The sequence below is a fragment of the Schistocerca nitens genome, chromosome 4 (genome assembly GCF_023898315.1).
Source record: "Schistocerca nitens isolate TAMUIC-IGC-003100 chromosome 4, iqSchNite1.1, whole genome shotgun sequence".
Lineage (NCBI taxonomy): Eukaryota > Metazoa > Arthropoda > Insecta > Orthoptera > Acrididae > Schistocerca > Schistocerca nitens.
The window spans coordinates 660,673,976-660,690,107 of record NC_064617.1 but is presented as its reverse complement, the minus strand read 5'-3'; positions in this window follow the sequence as shown (position 1 = coordinate 660,690,107).

The window sequence follows — 16,132 nt, the reverse complement described above, 5'->3', positions numbered from 1 at the left end:
GTGAGTACGCAGATGTGCTTCAAAGTGTTGGACAGAGCGAGCATTCATTTCTGATCTTGTCCCTTCTGTCAAAGAAGGCGTAAGTGGCGACATTTCTGCATCATACTTAACTATATTGTCAATAATGCTGTGGAATTTCCTTTTTGTTGTCTGTTGATAAACACTATTCTTCCAGTTTACTCCATGTAGGGACCTCGTGGCGTATTTAGCAATCGCTTCTTTGGTCTCAATATTTTTGTCTAAGAGGTCGTCACTGGATGTAACGCAACCTAAATTTTTAAAATTCTCATATTTTAAAAAATTTCATCTTTGAGAAGAAAATCCGTTTATCGTTTACCCATACACTTTATGGGTAGAACGCCTCAACGGGGTCGTTAAAGAACTCTTCTTCTTGCATAATTAGAAAAGAGGAAAAATCGCGACTCATCAAAGCTCAATCAGTTAGTTTTTGTTATCTATGTTATTTGGTTTTATGTGCCGATACGAGCAACGATCTTTTGCAAGGTACCTGACTCAAAACATCCACTGCATATCTTTTTTTCGGAATGTAACCTCGAAAAGTGGTTAAGATGGACCTGTATTCATCGTCAACAGCAAATTCTGGTAGGGGCTGAAATGGATTTTCATGATAAGGCGTTGCACTCGTCTGTAGTCCGTGTTGGTTATCATGTTTTTCCGACTACTCTTCTTTACCCCACGTTATAGGGGTGTGACTGCTAGACCTTTGCTTACGGATGCGTTGCACAGTCCCTATTGATACACCAACAAATCGGCAAATTTAAATCATGGTGTAGTCATGGGCACGACGAAACACGACAGCTGATTTCTGCCATTGTGTCACATCTTCACGTCGACACAACTTACTGTGCTCACTGCAGAAACTCTCACATACACACCAATTCAATGCCAGACTTATTTCAGCCGCAGAGCGCTTTACCTCCTGGTACAATTTCTACACCAGTCAATGTGTTCCGAAGGAAGGGTCATGCATGTTCTTTTAAAGAGCTGACTAATATTTTGCCTGATAGCCCTATAAATACATCCGCAAGCGTTACTGATAACGGTGATAACAGTAACGTTATAACAATCACATATGTACTGGAACAACAGAAGTCTATTGACAACGTGCATTGGTGCTTATCATAGTACTAACAGAAAGATCCAGTGTCAAGATAATCTTGCTGCTGTCGTGGTCTTCTGTCCGAAGACTGGTTTGATGCAGTCCTCCACGCAAGTTTATCCTGTGCAAGCCTTGCTTAGGGTACTTAAATCTTGGTCATCTTCTATCACTTTTATCCCCAGCCCTTGTCCTCCATCCCCCAACACATACATACGCACACTTTCCTCCATTACCATATTGACAATTTTTTGATGTCTCAGGATGGCTCCCCAGTTTCATTCAGTACCTCTTCCTATCTACTCAACCTATCTTCAGAATTCTCCTGTGCTACGTCCTTTCAGAAAACACTACATCTACATCTACATCCATACTTCGCAAGCCACTTGACGGTGTGTGGCGGAGGGTACCCTGAGTACTTCTATCGGTCCTCCCTTCTATTCCAGTCTCGTATTGTTCGTGGAAAGAAGGATTGTCTGTATGCTTCTGTGTGGGCTCTAATCTCTCTGATTTTATCCTCATGGTCTCTTCGCGAGATATACGTAGGAGGGAGCAATATACTGCTGGACTCTTCGGTGAAGGTATGTTCTCGAAAATTTAACAAAAACCCGTACCGAGCTACTGAGCGTCTCTCCTGCAGAGTCTTCCACTGGAGTTTATCTATCATCTCCGTAACGCTTTCGCGATTACTAAATGATCCTGTAACGAAGCGCGCTGCTCTCCGTTGGATCTTCTCTATCCCTTCTATCAACCCTATCTGGTACGGATCCCACACTGCTGAGCAGTATTCAAGCAGTGGGCGAACAAGCGTACTGTAATCTACTTCCTTTGTTTTCGGATTGCATTTCCTTAGGATTCTTCCAATGAATCTCAGTCTGGTATCTGCTTTACCGACGATCAACTTTATATGATCATTCCATTTTAAATCACTCCCAGATAATTTATGGAATTAACTGCTTCCAGCTGCTGACCTGCTATTTTGTAGCTAAATGATAAGGGATCTATCTTTCTATGTATTCGCAGCACGTTACACTTGTCTACATTGAGATTCGATTGCCATTTCCTGCACCATGCGTCAATTCGCTGCAGATCCTCCTGCATTTCAGTACAATTTTCCATTGTTACAACCTCTCGATACATCACAGCATCATCTGCAAAAAGCCTCAGTGAACTTCCGATGTCATCCACCAGGTCATTTATGTATATTGTGAACAGCAACGGTCCCGTGACACTCCCCTGTGGCACACCTGAAATCACTCTTACTTCGGAAGACTTCTCTCCATTGAGAATGACATGCTGCGTTCTGTTATCTAGGAACTCCTCAATCCAATCACACAATTGGTCTGATAGTCCATATGCTCTTACTTTGTTCATTAAACGAGTGTGGGGAACTGTATCGAACGCCTTGCGGAGGTCAAGAAACACGGCATCTACCTGTGAACACGTGTCTATGGCCCTCTGAGTCTCGTGGACGAATAGCGCGAGCTGGGTTTCACACGACCGTATTTTTCGAAACCCATGCTGATTCCTACAGAGTAGATTTCTAGTCTCCATTAAAGTCATTATACTCGAACATAATACGTGTTCCAAAATTCTACAACTGATCGATGTTAGAGATATAGGTCTATAGTTTTGCACATCTGTTCGACGTCCCTTCTTGAAAACGGGGATGACCTGTGCCCTTTTCCAATCCTTTGGAACGCTACACTCTTCTAGAGACCTACGGTACACCGCTGCAAGATGGGGGGCAAGTTCCTTCGCGTACTCTGTGTAAAATAGAACTGGTATCCCATCAGGTCCAGCGGCCTTTCCTCTTTTGAGCGATTTTAATTGTTTCTCTATCCCTCTGTCGTCTATTTCGATATCTACCATTTTGTCATCTGTGCGACAATCTAGAGAAGGAACTACAGTGCAGTCTTCCTCTGTGAAGCAGCTTTGGAAAAAGACATTTAGTACTTCGGCCTTTAGTCTGTCATCCTCTGTTTCAGTACCATTTTGGTCACAGAGTGTCTGGACATTTTGTTTTGATCCACCTACCGCTTCGACGTAAGACCAGAATATCTTAGGATTTTCTGCCAAGTCAGTACATAGAACTTTACTTTCGAATTCACTGAACGCCTCTCGCATAGCCCTCCTCACACTACATTTCGCTTCGCGTAATTTTTGTTTGTCTGCAAGGCTTTGGCTATGTTTATGTTTGCTGTGAAGTTCCCTTTGCTTCCGCAGCAGTTTCCTAACTCTGTTGTTGTACCACGGTGGCTCATTTCCATCTCTTACGATCTTGCTTGGCACATACTCATCTAACGCATATTGTACGATGGTTTTGAACTTTGTCCACTGATCCTCAACACTATCTGTACTTGAGACAAAACTTTTGTTTTGTGCCGTCATGTACTCTGTAATCTGCTTTTTGTCACTTTTGCTAAACAGAAAAATCTTCCCACTTTTTTAATATTTCTATTTACGGCTGAAATCATCGATGCCGTAACCGATTTATGATCGCTGATTCCCTGTTCTGCGTTAACTGTCTCAAATAGTTCGGGTCTGTTTGTCACCAGAAGGTCTAATATGTTATCGCCACGAGTCGGTTCTCTGTTTAACTGCTCAAGGTAGTTTTCAGATAAAGCACTTAAAAAAAATTTCACTGGATTCTTTGTCCCTGCCACCCGTTATGAACGTTTGAGTCTCCCAGTCTATATCCGGCAAATTAAAATTTTCACCCAGAACTATAACATGGTGGGGAAATCTACTCGAAATATATTCCAAATTATCCTTCAGGTGCTCAGCCACAACAGCTGCTGAGCCAGGGGACCTATAAAGACATCCAATTACCATGTCTGAGCCTGCTTTAACCGTGACCTTCACCCAAATCATTTCACATTTCGGATCTCCGTCAATTTCCTTCGATACTATTGCACTTCTTATCGCTATAAACACGCCTCCCCCTGCACTGTCCAGCCTGTCTCTGCGGTATACATTCCAACCTGAGTTTAGGATTTCATTACTGTTTACGTCTGGTTTCAGCCAACTTTCTATATGGGCGTTGTGACCGTTTATTAATGAGAGCAGCTCTGGGACCTTTCTATAGACGCTCCTGCAGTTTACTATTAGCACATTAATATTGTTATTCCCTGTTGCATTTTGCCTACTCCTACCTTGCCGCGTCTCAGGAGGCGTCTTGTCGGGCCTAGGGAGGGAATTCTGTAACCTAAAAAGCCCCATGTGCACTCCACACGTACTCCGCTACCCTTGTAGCCGCTTCCGGCGTGTAGTGCACGCCTGACCTATTCAGGGGGACCCTACATTTCTCCACCCTCGTATGTTCAATGTTGATAAATCCTCTTTATCACAAACATTGTACTTGATACTGATACTCCGGAGTTTACACCCTCTGTACTTCGGCCATCGTCCGTTATTTCGAAGGCCAAACATCAAAACTTCCCTTCTATTTTCTGTGTCTCATTTCCTAATTTAATTCCCTCAGCTTAATCTGATTTAATTCAACTACATTATATTACCCTCATTTTACTTTTGTTGATGTTCATGTTGAAATACATTTTAATTACAATATACATCATCTTTCAAGTCCTTCAATTCTAAGAATTGCAATATGTTGCAAGAGCAATTTATGCTAGCATTGTTTCCATGACGACCTAAAATTTTAGAACGTAGATCGTTTCACTAAATAAATTTCCATATTCCCAAGGAAAATAATCAGTTGCGTTCTGTCTCTTTGTCATCTACTTTGTCATCAAACTAATGAATGCAGTTATCAGCCCGCATCTCGTGGTCGTGCGGTAGCGTTCTCGCTTCCCACGCCCGGGTTCCCGGGTTCGATTCCCGGCGGGGCCAGGGATTTTCTCTGCCTCGTGATGGCTGGGAGTTGTGTTCTGTCCTTAGGTTAGTTAGGTTTAGGTAGTTCTAAGTCCTAGGAGACTGATGACCATAGATGTTAAGTCCCATAGTGCTCAGAGCCATTTGAACCCTTTTTTTTGCAGTTATCAGCTGGTCATTGCAGAATTTAATTTCTTTGCCATTTATTTCGTGATCAAAGTAAGGAAAGCAGTTATCTGCTGGTTCTTTGCGAAATGTAAGCTTGTGCAGTCACTCGTTCAGCCGAACCACAACTAGTACAATGTATTCCAACAAAGCACAATTAATGAAGGCTCTAGACGATTATAATTAATCATTCATGCTCTCTATGTCTACAGCCTCCATGTATTTGATCATGTCAGTGCTTGATGCGTCCACTACGTGTGGTTGCGAGCGGGCATGTTATGAGATTTCCACATACTACGTTTGCTTCATTGGTTCCTCAGTATGCGTTCTCTCCAATAGCTCGTATCACAGGACAAGTACATGGCATTTGATCACGATCGAAATATGGGGCCTCACCTATGTAGCATCCTAGCTGTGTGCATCCATAAAATACGAACATTCGTAAATTCTTTTGCTCTTGCTGCTGTCCGCCTCTGGAACAAACTATCCTGCAGGAGCACTTCCTTTTGTCAATGTCATAACACGAAAATTTCTCTAAAATTAACATACGCGATCCAGTTGCATTAACGTGACCACTACATATGTTCGACGTCAACGTTCAATAACCACTCACAGATGGCAGGTGGCAGCTTTAGCAGTGGAGGGTATATAAAGTGTGTCGGAGGAGGGGTGTGAGGGGAGGCGGAAACTGGACAGTCGTTGTCGTAATGCGGAAACGGAATGATTTATCTGACGTCCAAAAGGGTATAATCATTGGCTTCAAGGCCAAGAATGTAAGCTTTTCCGAAAAGGCTAAGTTTGTAAACTGTTAGCGTGAAACAATGGTTAAAGTATACCATGTATGACCAAATGGTGCTATCCAAAACCGGGCCATAGATGACAGGGGTGAACGACTGTGGAGATGTGTATGGGCGAATAGATGTGCAACTGTTGAGCAACTGATCACCAAGATGAACCAAGGGTCTGCCAACAGTGTCTCCTCAACGACAGTTCTGCGAACGTCGCTGCCCATGGCCTCCGCCGCAGACGCCTGTTTCATTCACACATGCTGACTGTTGTCTGAAAGCGAACACCCTGCAACAATCGTTGGAAGGGTGGAGGATCGAGGAGGGAGCGTTAAGGTCTGGGGAATGATTTCGTGGCATTCCCAAGGTGATTTCGTCATTTTGGAAGGCACAATGGATCAACACAAGTGTATGCAGTTTGTTTCTCCGCGGAACGATGCTATGTACCAACAGGACGGTGGAACGTGTCACACTGCTCGCAGTGTACTTGCGTGGGTCGAACAGCATCAGATGAGTTTGCCGTGCTTGCCTCGCCACCAAACGCGCAGGGCTTAAAGCCAATCGAAACTCTGTGGGAGCACCTCGATCGTGATGTTTGCGCCATGGAAACTCAGTCGACAAGCCTAGCGCAGTTGGCTACGGCAGTGGAGTTGACGTGGCTCCACATACCTGTCGGTACCTTCCAGAACCTGTCGATCATCTTCCGCCGGCCGGTGTGGCCGAGCGGTTCTAGGCGCTTCAGTCCGGAACCGCTCTGCTGCTACAGTCGCAGGTTCGAATCCTGCCTCGAGCATGGATGTGTGTGACGTCCTTAGGTTAGTTAGGTATAAGTAGTTCTAAGTCTAGGGGACTGATGACCTCAGATGTTAAGTCGCATAGTGTTCAGAGGCATTTGAAACATTTTGGTAATCCTCTTGCACGTCTCGCAGCGGTCCGCGCTCTAAAAGGTCGTCTGACTGGACTGTGTTCAAATGGTTCAAATGGCTCTGAGCACTATGGGACTCAACTGCTGTGGTCATAAGTCCCCTAGAACTTAGAACTACTTAAACGTAACTAACCTAAGGACAGCACACAACACCCAGCCATCACGAGGCAGAGAAAATCCCTGACCCCGCCGGGAATCGAACCCGGGAGCGACTGGACTGTGTGTTTCAGTCAACTTCTCTGTGTCGATCTGTAAAGCAGGGTCCCTGCTATGCTTCTTTCTACTTCCGTTTTTATATCCGTCGCGACCCTTTCTTTGCCCCTGTCGTCATTAGTTGTGTTTTGACTTGTTCTTCTTTCTCTCCTTCTCGTTCTTCTCTCCCGTTCATTGCTGTTTGTGTCTTCAATTTAATACTGTCTGCCTGTAACTTGTCGTCTTTGCTTTATAACACGTTTGTCCGAATGAACGTAATGTACGTGAAGACACGTAACGTTCTCCAGGCATTCGCCAAACCCAAACCCTTCCATCGGAATGCCACGGGTATAGCGTGATTCATGGCTCCAAATCACTTGTTTCCAGTTGGCCACTGTCCAGTAGTAGCGCTCTTTGCATCGCCTCTAACATCGCTTAGCGTTGACTAGAGAACCGTGTGGTTTCAGAGAAACTCCTCGACCATTGTACCGCATTCTTTTGAACTCCCTACGAGCGTTGTGCTAACTGGACTTCTGGTCGTACTTCGGAACCCACGAGTGATTACTTCCAATGATTTCATGCGACTTGTTACAATCACCTACTGCAATTCCCGACGGCCTCCGTCCGTCCATAAGTGATGTTCTTCTGGTCTTTGTTTAGCTGTGGTTCTCCCTTCATGTTGCCACTTCATAGCTGCATCACCAACAGTCGGCTTACACGGCTTAGAAGCGTTGTAATGTGCCTGATAGACTTGTTACTCAGGTCACAACCAATTACTAGCAATGTTCGAGGTCACCGGGCGTTACTGACGGATCCATTATCCTATTACTGATTCCACTGACACAATATGTCTCGCCTCGTTTAATGCTGGTGGGTCAGCCTCTCGAGACATGTAGTGGTCAATTTCGCATAACATAGGAGGGTCCGGGTACTTTTGGTTAGATAGTGTATAGCTGTTACACGCAAAAGAGGGCCTAATTGCTCCAGTTTGCAAGAATAAAAAAAAAGAAACAGATTCGGCATGCGCGTTATAAAGAAATAAGTATCTACAAAACAGTTTGAGTCGAATTTAGTCTTTATGGTAGCTGTATAGGAAAATTCTGCCTTTAAGAAACGCACTTGAAGATTGAAATTTATTCACTGGATAAAGTTTGTACAATGACCGCTGACCTAGGAGATGAATAGCTAGAAAAAAGTTTCTTTCCGGGCTGAAAATACGGCTCTTCATTTGCCGAATCGTGAACTTTTCGTAAAGCAGAAGAGATTTCACGAGTAAGTCAAATAGCAAAAGAATCATCTAATTATTACGGGCGCAGTATTTCACTCTAATAAATGTATGGCACACTATAAGTAAATTAACATAAATAAAAAAATTCTAGTTGTCTGCTTACTGATAACAAGCATATAAAATTTATAAATCAGTAAATTTGCGTTGCAGTATGCGAAGCTTCATATATTAGGCTCTTACAGGCAATGACATATGTTAAAATGTCTGTGAATTCCTAAGGGACCAAACTAGACTTACACACTACCTAATCTAATTAAACTAACTTACGCTAAGGACAACACACACACACCCATGCCCAACGGAGGACTCGAACCTCCGACGGGGATAGCCACGCGAACCGTGGAAAGGCGTCCAGACTGCACTGCTACCCCGCGCTGCCCACAATGACATAGAGAAAACGGAGTTAGAGCATAGCAACAGTAGCTCGCCTACACTCAACGATCTGCCTTGAACAGTTTGTCTTCAGGTATTTGTCTTTCGATGATTGTTCAGTTTCCCTCTCCTCAGGTTCATCAATGATACTTATTAATTTGGAAATTTGTGGTAAGTTCCTATGTGACCAAACCGCTGAGGTCATCAGTCCCTAGGCTTACACACTACTTAATTTAACTTAAACTAACTTACGCTAGTGACAACGAACACGCCCATGCCCGAGGGAGGACTCGAACTTCCGACAGGGGGCAGCCGCGCGAACCGTGGCGAGGCTCCTTAGACCGCACGGTTACTACTCACGGCTGCTTATTAATAAAGCAGTCGATGCACAGTCATTACCGCATGATAATTTTTTGTAGTTCATTACATTCTCAAGAAATTATCAAGCAGCACCAGTACTCCCAATGTATCATATTTGCAAGGATTTCCAGAACGCAAGTTTGCGAATGAAGTGCACAAGCGAGCATTATGCGTATCAGTTTTGCAGAGGTTGTATTCATATTGGATTGATCGCCAGATACAAAATTGTTGCGATTATATGCTGACCTGTGCAGGTTACTGATTCGAATCCAGCCTGTATGCGTGCTAAGTATCAGAATGTCAAACTTGATCAAGGCACAAAACTGCTCATCAACGTCTGTCATTACTGCAGATTTCTACAACGAATTTGCAATGGAACCTATCGTCAGTTAATCGCTTCTTTGCTTTTGACGTTGTAGTAAAGGAAATAACGGGCCTAACCGTAACTTGTTTCCCTGTGATTCGTGTTTCATACAATGGAATATAGGAAACAATAAATTTGCAGGTGCAGTAGTATCAGCATTTTGTAGCTAAGTGACATACAATATCTTACAGAAGTCACTATGCCAGCGCCTATCCTTCATGTGTTCTCTAAAAGCTCGGAAAATTGACAAGGTCACCATATGTAAACCTAAAATACCGTTTACCTGCCCCCAAACCGTTGCTCGACTTATGAAGTTTCTCATCTTGTAACCTCTTGTCAGACCTACACATGTATCTATTTTCTCACTCTGTAAATCACCGTGAAGTGCGTGGCCTGTGTACTTTCCACTGTAGAACTTATTAGAGCTTCTTACCATTCCATTCACAAATGCTTACTTCTTTCACCACCTATTTTTTTCAGAGTGAAAGACAGTAATGTGAAAAATATAACGGGTCTACTAAAGACACTTGCCGCCCTCATCTGGAGTCTTTCTGGGTGGTGTGGGATTCGCATCAGATAAGATTGACGGAGGACATTGCAAAAGTTCAAAGAAGGGCGGTTCGTTTTGTATTATCGCCAAATAAGGGAAAGAATGCTACACCACTTATCTGATACGCGAATTGGGGTGGCAGTCATTAAAACAAAAGCGTTTTTCGCTACGGCGGGACCTTCTCATGAAACTTCAATCACCAGTTTCCTCCTCAGTATGCGAAAACATTTTGTTGATGCCCACCTACACGAGGAAAAATGATCATCATAACAAAATAAGAGAAATCAGAGATCATACGAAAAGACTTAAGTGTTTTTTTTCCGCCCACTGTTTGAGAGTGGAATGGTTGAAAAGTCTCTTAAAATGTGGTTCAATGAACCCTCTTCCAGCCACTTAATTGTGAATTGCAGGGTAACCATTAAACTGAATCGCCAAAGAAACTGGTATAGGCATGCGTATTCAAATACAGACATATGTGAACAGGTATAATACGGCGCTGCTGTCGGCAACGCCTATATACGGCAACAAGTGTCTGGTGCAGTTGTCAGATCGGTTACTGCTGCTACAATGAAAGCCTATCAAGATTTAAGTGAGTTTGAACGTGGTGTTATAGTCGGCACTCGAGCGACGGGACGCAGCATCTCCGAAGTAGCGATGAAGTGGGGATTTTCCCGTACGACAGTTTCACGAGTGTACCGTGAATGTCACGAATCCGGCAAAACATCAAATTTCTGACATCGCTGTGACTGGAAAAAGATCCTGCAAGAAAGAGACCAACGATGACTGAAGAGAATCATTCAACATGCAGATGTGCACTCCTTCCGCAAATTGCTTTAGATTTCAATGCTGAGTCAGCGTGCGACCCATTTAAGCCATCGATATAGGCTTTTGGAACCGAAGCCCCACTCGTGTGCCCTTGATGACAGCACGAAACAAAGCTTTACGCCTCGCCTGGGCCCGTCAACACCAACATTGGACTGTTGATGACTGGGAACATGTTACCTAGTCGGACGAGTTTCGTGTCAAATTCTATCGAGAGGATGGACGTGTACTGGTATGAAGACAACCTCATTAATCCATGGACCCTGCTTGTTACCACGTGTCTGTTCAAGCTGGTGGAGGCTCTTTAATGGTGTGGGGCGAGTGCAGTTGGAGTGATGTGGGACCACTGATACGTCTAGATACGACTTTGCAGATGACACCTACGTAAGCATCCTGTCTGATCACGTGGATCCATTCATGTCCATTGTGAAATCCGAAGGGCTTGGGCAATTCCAGCAGGACACCCCGCACGTCCAAAATTGCTACACAGTGGCTCCAGGAACACTCTTCTGAGTTTAAGCACTTCTTCTGACCACCAAACTCCCCAGACATGAAAATAATTGAGAATGTCTGGGACGCCTTGCAATGTGCTGTTCAGAAGAGATCTCCATCCCCTCGTACTCTTACGAATTTATGGGCAGCCCTGCAGGATTCATGACGCCAGTTTCCTCCAGACATTAGTCGAGTCCATGCCACGTCGTGTGGCGGCACTTCTGCATGTCGCGAGCGCACAACAAGATATTAGTTAGGTGTGCCAGTTTCTTTGGCTCTTCAGTGTAGATGTAGATGTGGATTAACCTTTTAAGGACATTGTACAGGTGCCGTTCGTGGTCAAAGAAAAAGCGTAGCCTACAGGCTTGGTTAGCATCTGGCTTTACATTCAGACATTATTTTCTGGTGGCGTTTCCATATTTTTGGTCAACCCCTGGTCTTCGTTATTCATAAGTACATCCGAAGTAACAGTACATGACTATGCAAAAAGTACAAAGCATGCTGGAAACAGACGTTCATCAATGGCTGGAGCATCTCTCTATGTTTGTAACTTGCATAACACGTGTTCATTATGGGTACCGGGAACTGTGACGCAGTAACACGTGTGTGTAATTCATTGACACGAATTATCAGGAAAGGTACGGCTGCAGTCCACTTTGAAAATCTGTCCATTTGGTTGCCTATCTGCAGGCGCGAACTAATTCGACTCCATTATAAGAAATAGAGCGGAACAGATGGTTGACTATGAAACCCGACGACTATACAATTTACAGGTGCAAGCTGCTCTGGCTCTCAGCACTATGGGACTCAACATCTTAGGTCATAAGTCCCCTAGAACTTAGAACAACTTAAACCTAACTAACCTAAGGACATCACACACACCCATGCCCGAGGCAGGATTCGAACCTGCGACCGTAGCAGTCCCGCGGTTCCGGACTGCAGCGCCAGAACCGCTAGACCACCGCGGCCGGCGCAAGCTGCAATTATAAGAATACTGTAGGCCATTAGCACACTTCCCTTTACAACTGGGACACTGATACACAATCATAACATGTAGCTCATTCCCACTGATTCTATCTTAGAACAAACACAACCTAATAGTAGTCAATGCTTCAAATGGTAAAAAAACCTTTGCTGCTCTTCTTTGTATACGTCCAATCTCCCCTTTTAGTCCTATATGATACGGATCCAACACATTAGAACAATATTCCAGGATGGTTCTCACGTGTGTTGTGTAGGCAGTGTTCATTGCAGGCTAATTCGATTTTCCTAGTATTCTATCAATGAATCGAAGTATGTCACCTTTTTAACCTTGTGCCAGTTGTATCTATGTGAGGTAACCAATGCCAACTAATATTGTGGTAACAGCATATTATGTATTTTTTTGTTTGTGAAGTGATCTCACGGTCGTATCTGCATCACTAAGCTCATAGAATAACCATTTTGCATCCGTGCATCCACACTTCAGCACCTGACTTGCTGCCCAGCATCAATGGTTTGCTCTTGCCACAGTACTTGGAGGTACTAACTAAAGCAAAAACGTACTATTCCTAATAGCTATAATTATTAGTCTGCAAATGAAGTAAATACTGTTGTAATGTTGTTCAGTGTGAAACGTCCTCTTAGAAAAATTATTAAATGACTGTGCTAGTAAATCTTTTACGTTATTTGATTTTCAAACAGCTGAGAAAAACTGAACGTACTCAGACATTTCTCTCTTTACTTATTCTGATCATCACTAAACGGACACACAATATTGTTAGCGCAACGCAATCTGACTTTCAATAATCCCTACAAAAGAATGGCACTGACTAAAAATAAACTATACCTCACAAAAATCTTTGTTTCTCGAACTACTGCAACACAGCGGGCGCCAATACTGCCAGCTAAATAAAAGATTCAAACTACGGAAGGTACTAACTAGTGATAGGCATAGTTAGCAAATGAAAGATTTTGATAGAGAACAAACAATGGATTTACATTAATAATGTTCAAAAGTCATCATATATGTCTATCAATTCATGACAACCATCTTTACAAATTTCCTTTTTCTGGCGGACACACGTTCAGATCGTCCAACCTCTCCAAACTCTGACATGTCTCTCTCCCTCTCTCCGCATCCACCACTGCTGGCGGCTCACCTCCAACTGCACAACGCTATGCGCTGTGCACATCCAACTGCCCAACACTACAATAGGGAATATTCCAACAATGCCAACCTGTCACAGACTGCACGCAGCACAGTCAGTGATTTTCATACAGAGCGCTACGTGGTGTTACCAACATAACAACCTAAACAGCCTACTTACATAGCTCCTATGCTCCCCACAAAAATTTTACAAATTGTTGTGGACAGTGCCCAATATTGATTTGAAAATTTTTTTCATAATTACAATAACAAAAATATCAAATGCACACACTTATTGATACACTGTTGGTCAAAAGCAAAATTGTCCTCACAGTCCATAAAGACAATCCTGATCATTCATCACAGTAGTACAAACTCTGAGCAGTAAAAAAAAAACGCAAATGGAAGTAGTGGAATTCCATACAGTCATGAAGAAGTAGTATTGTCCTTCCAACGGAAAGACAGTGCTAATTCCTGACATGCAGACAGGTAATGGGCCACAACAGAGCAAACCCACAGCAGAGTCAGTCGAAGTTTTGAAGAATATTGTTAGGTAGGTGAGACGCGTGTTACAATTAATCAAGGAAAACCACCAGTTGGGAAACGGGCCAAAATTAGTTGGTTACTGTCGAGTTGCAATTTACAATTTCTTTAATGATTACTTCAACCATTAAAAGTCATTTCTTTATCACTTGACCAGGAACAGATCCAAAAAGGCTAGTAGGCATGAGTGCCTTTCCAAAACAATTTACTTTACAGTTAATGGCCAAGCCATTTTACTTAAAACCGACTTTGATAAAACATTTGATAACAAATCAAAATTTTCCAAGTACTGAAATTAAAAATTTTACTTTACTGTTAATAACCAAGTCATTTTCTTTTAAACAGACTTTGATAAAGCATTTAATAACAAAATTAAAACTTTCCAGGTAATGAAACTAAAAAACATCGATTTGCATACAATTTCGCTACCGAACATGTAGGAAGCCAACTTCTTTTAAACTTTGGCACAACAAGATATTAAATTACAAGGGCTCGCTAACAGGGAGGCAGAACTACCATTTTCAAAGAATGCCAAGCAGATCAAACCAATCAAAGTAAAGATACAGTTTCACCTCTTACAATAACTAACAATTTTAAAGCCACGTAACTTTAAAAACCCACCAATGAAAGGCAAACTTAACTTTTTTAAAAAGTGGCCAAAAACAATCAGAGTAAAATACAACAATTTAACATTTTACAGTAACTAACAACTTTAATACCATGTCCTGCCACCAAAATGTCCTGGTATATAAATAATTAACCGACCGGGTGTAAGGGCGGTCACAATTGTCTCCCGAAGGATGCTCAGGCTAGAAGCGGACTAACAGACCCACAACGCCTCACATTCAGCAATCACATCGACCTCACGCGAGGCCAGGAGAGGAGGAGGAATCAAATCAGGAACCATAATCCCTGCCCAAAATACACTTCCTCCCAGGCACTACTAATAAGAAGCCAAAAGATAACTGTCTATAATTACACCAGCGACAGGGACAGGAAACCCGAACGCAGGAGGCCACAAGGCAGAAAAGACGCTGGTTGCACAAACCAAAATTCTTCAATTAACATCTAAACCTTTAACCAACTTAACTTGCAGTTTATCACAGAAATAGCAGGTGAACTCCGATGCAAAGGTTCCTCACACCCGACCGTGTCCACGTCGCCAGCGTACCCAACTGGGCACAGCCACGCAGCCACGCGCTGTCACCGGAGCCCTCGTCTTCTCTGCACCCACGGCGGCGAAATACCACTCCTCAGGTTAGGCGAGTTACTAGTCCATCATTCCCGCCTCCAGACCGAAAATTTAAAGACATCCGTTGCCGCTCCCACTAATAGTGACTCGGAACCACAGCCGTGGCCCCCGGGTGTTCACAACAAGAGCTTACAGCCTTGTCCCGTCAACTCGTCCCACTCGTCTCTCACCGCCAGGATAGACCACGCGGCTTCTCGGAACAACAGCCAACTCTCCACCGCCACGCCACGCCGCGGTCTCCTTGTACGACATTCTCTAATTCCCGATTTTAAAAACCGACCGATCGACTCTCCAGCGCTGGCATCCAACCGGCCATCCCCCCAAAGATCTTATTCCCTTACACAAGGCTAACAGGAAGCAACGACTCGAAGATCGAGAAGACCAGACACGCCGCCAGAGGGGAATCTCAACAGAATCGTAAACAGCATAACGATAAATATGAAAGAATCAATTAACGATGGAATGGAAGGACTCAGAACAATCTTTACAGCGCGATATGTGTTGAGAGCCGACACACGGCTCAGTAGGTCATCACAGAGCAGACCCACTGTAGTCCTGGTAGAGATAATGGTATTGGTGGGCCACCAAAGGTGCAGGCCCGCGGTAGTCCTTGTAGAGATGGCCAGCAGCCACCTGTTGCGACTGTGTGGGTGCACAATCACCATCAAAGAGTCTTGCAGATAATATAGCAAGTCTATAAACCACCACTTGCGCACTCACAAACTTTTGGAATGTCCTTAGAACCGGCAGTGCTGTTAACCAGTCCCTTGCGGAATTATCAACTCACGTCCGAGCCCTAACATTCTCTTTTTCTTAACTTCTCGCATATTGTGCATATACTATGACCAAACAGAAACGTGTGCAGTGAAATGAAACTTAATTTTAAGAACTGGTGTCTATACAGTTATAAATTTACAACAAAAGAATACAATTGCAAATGTAC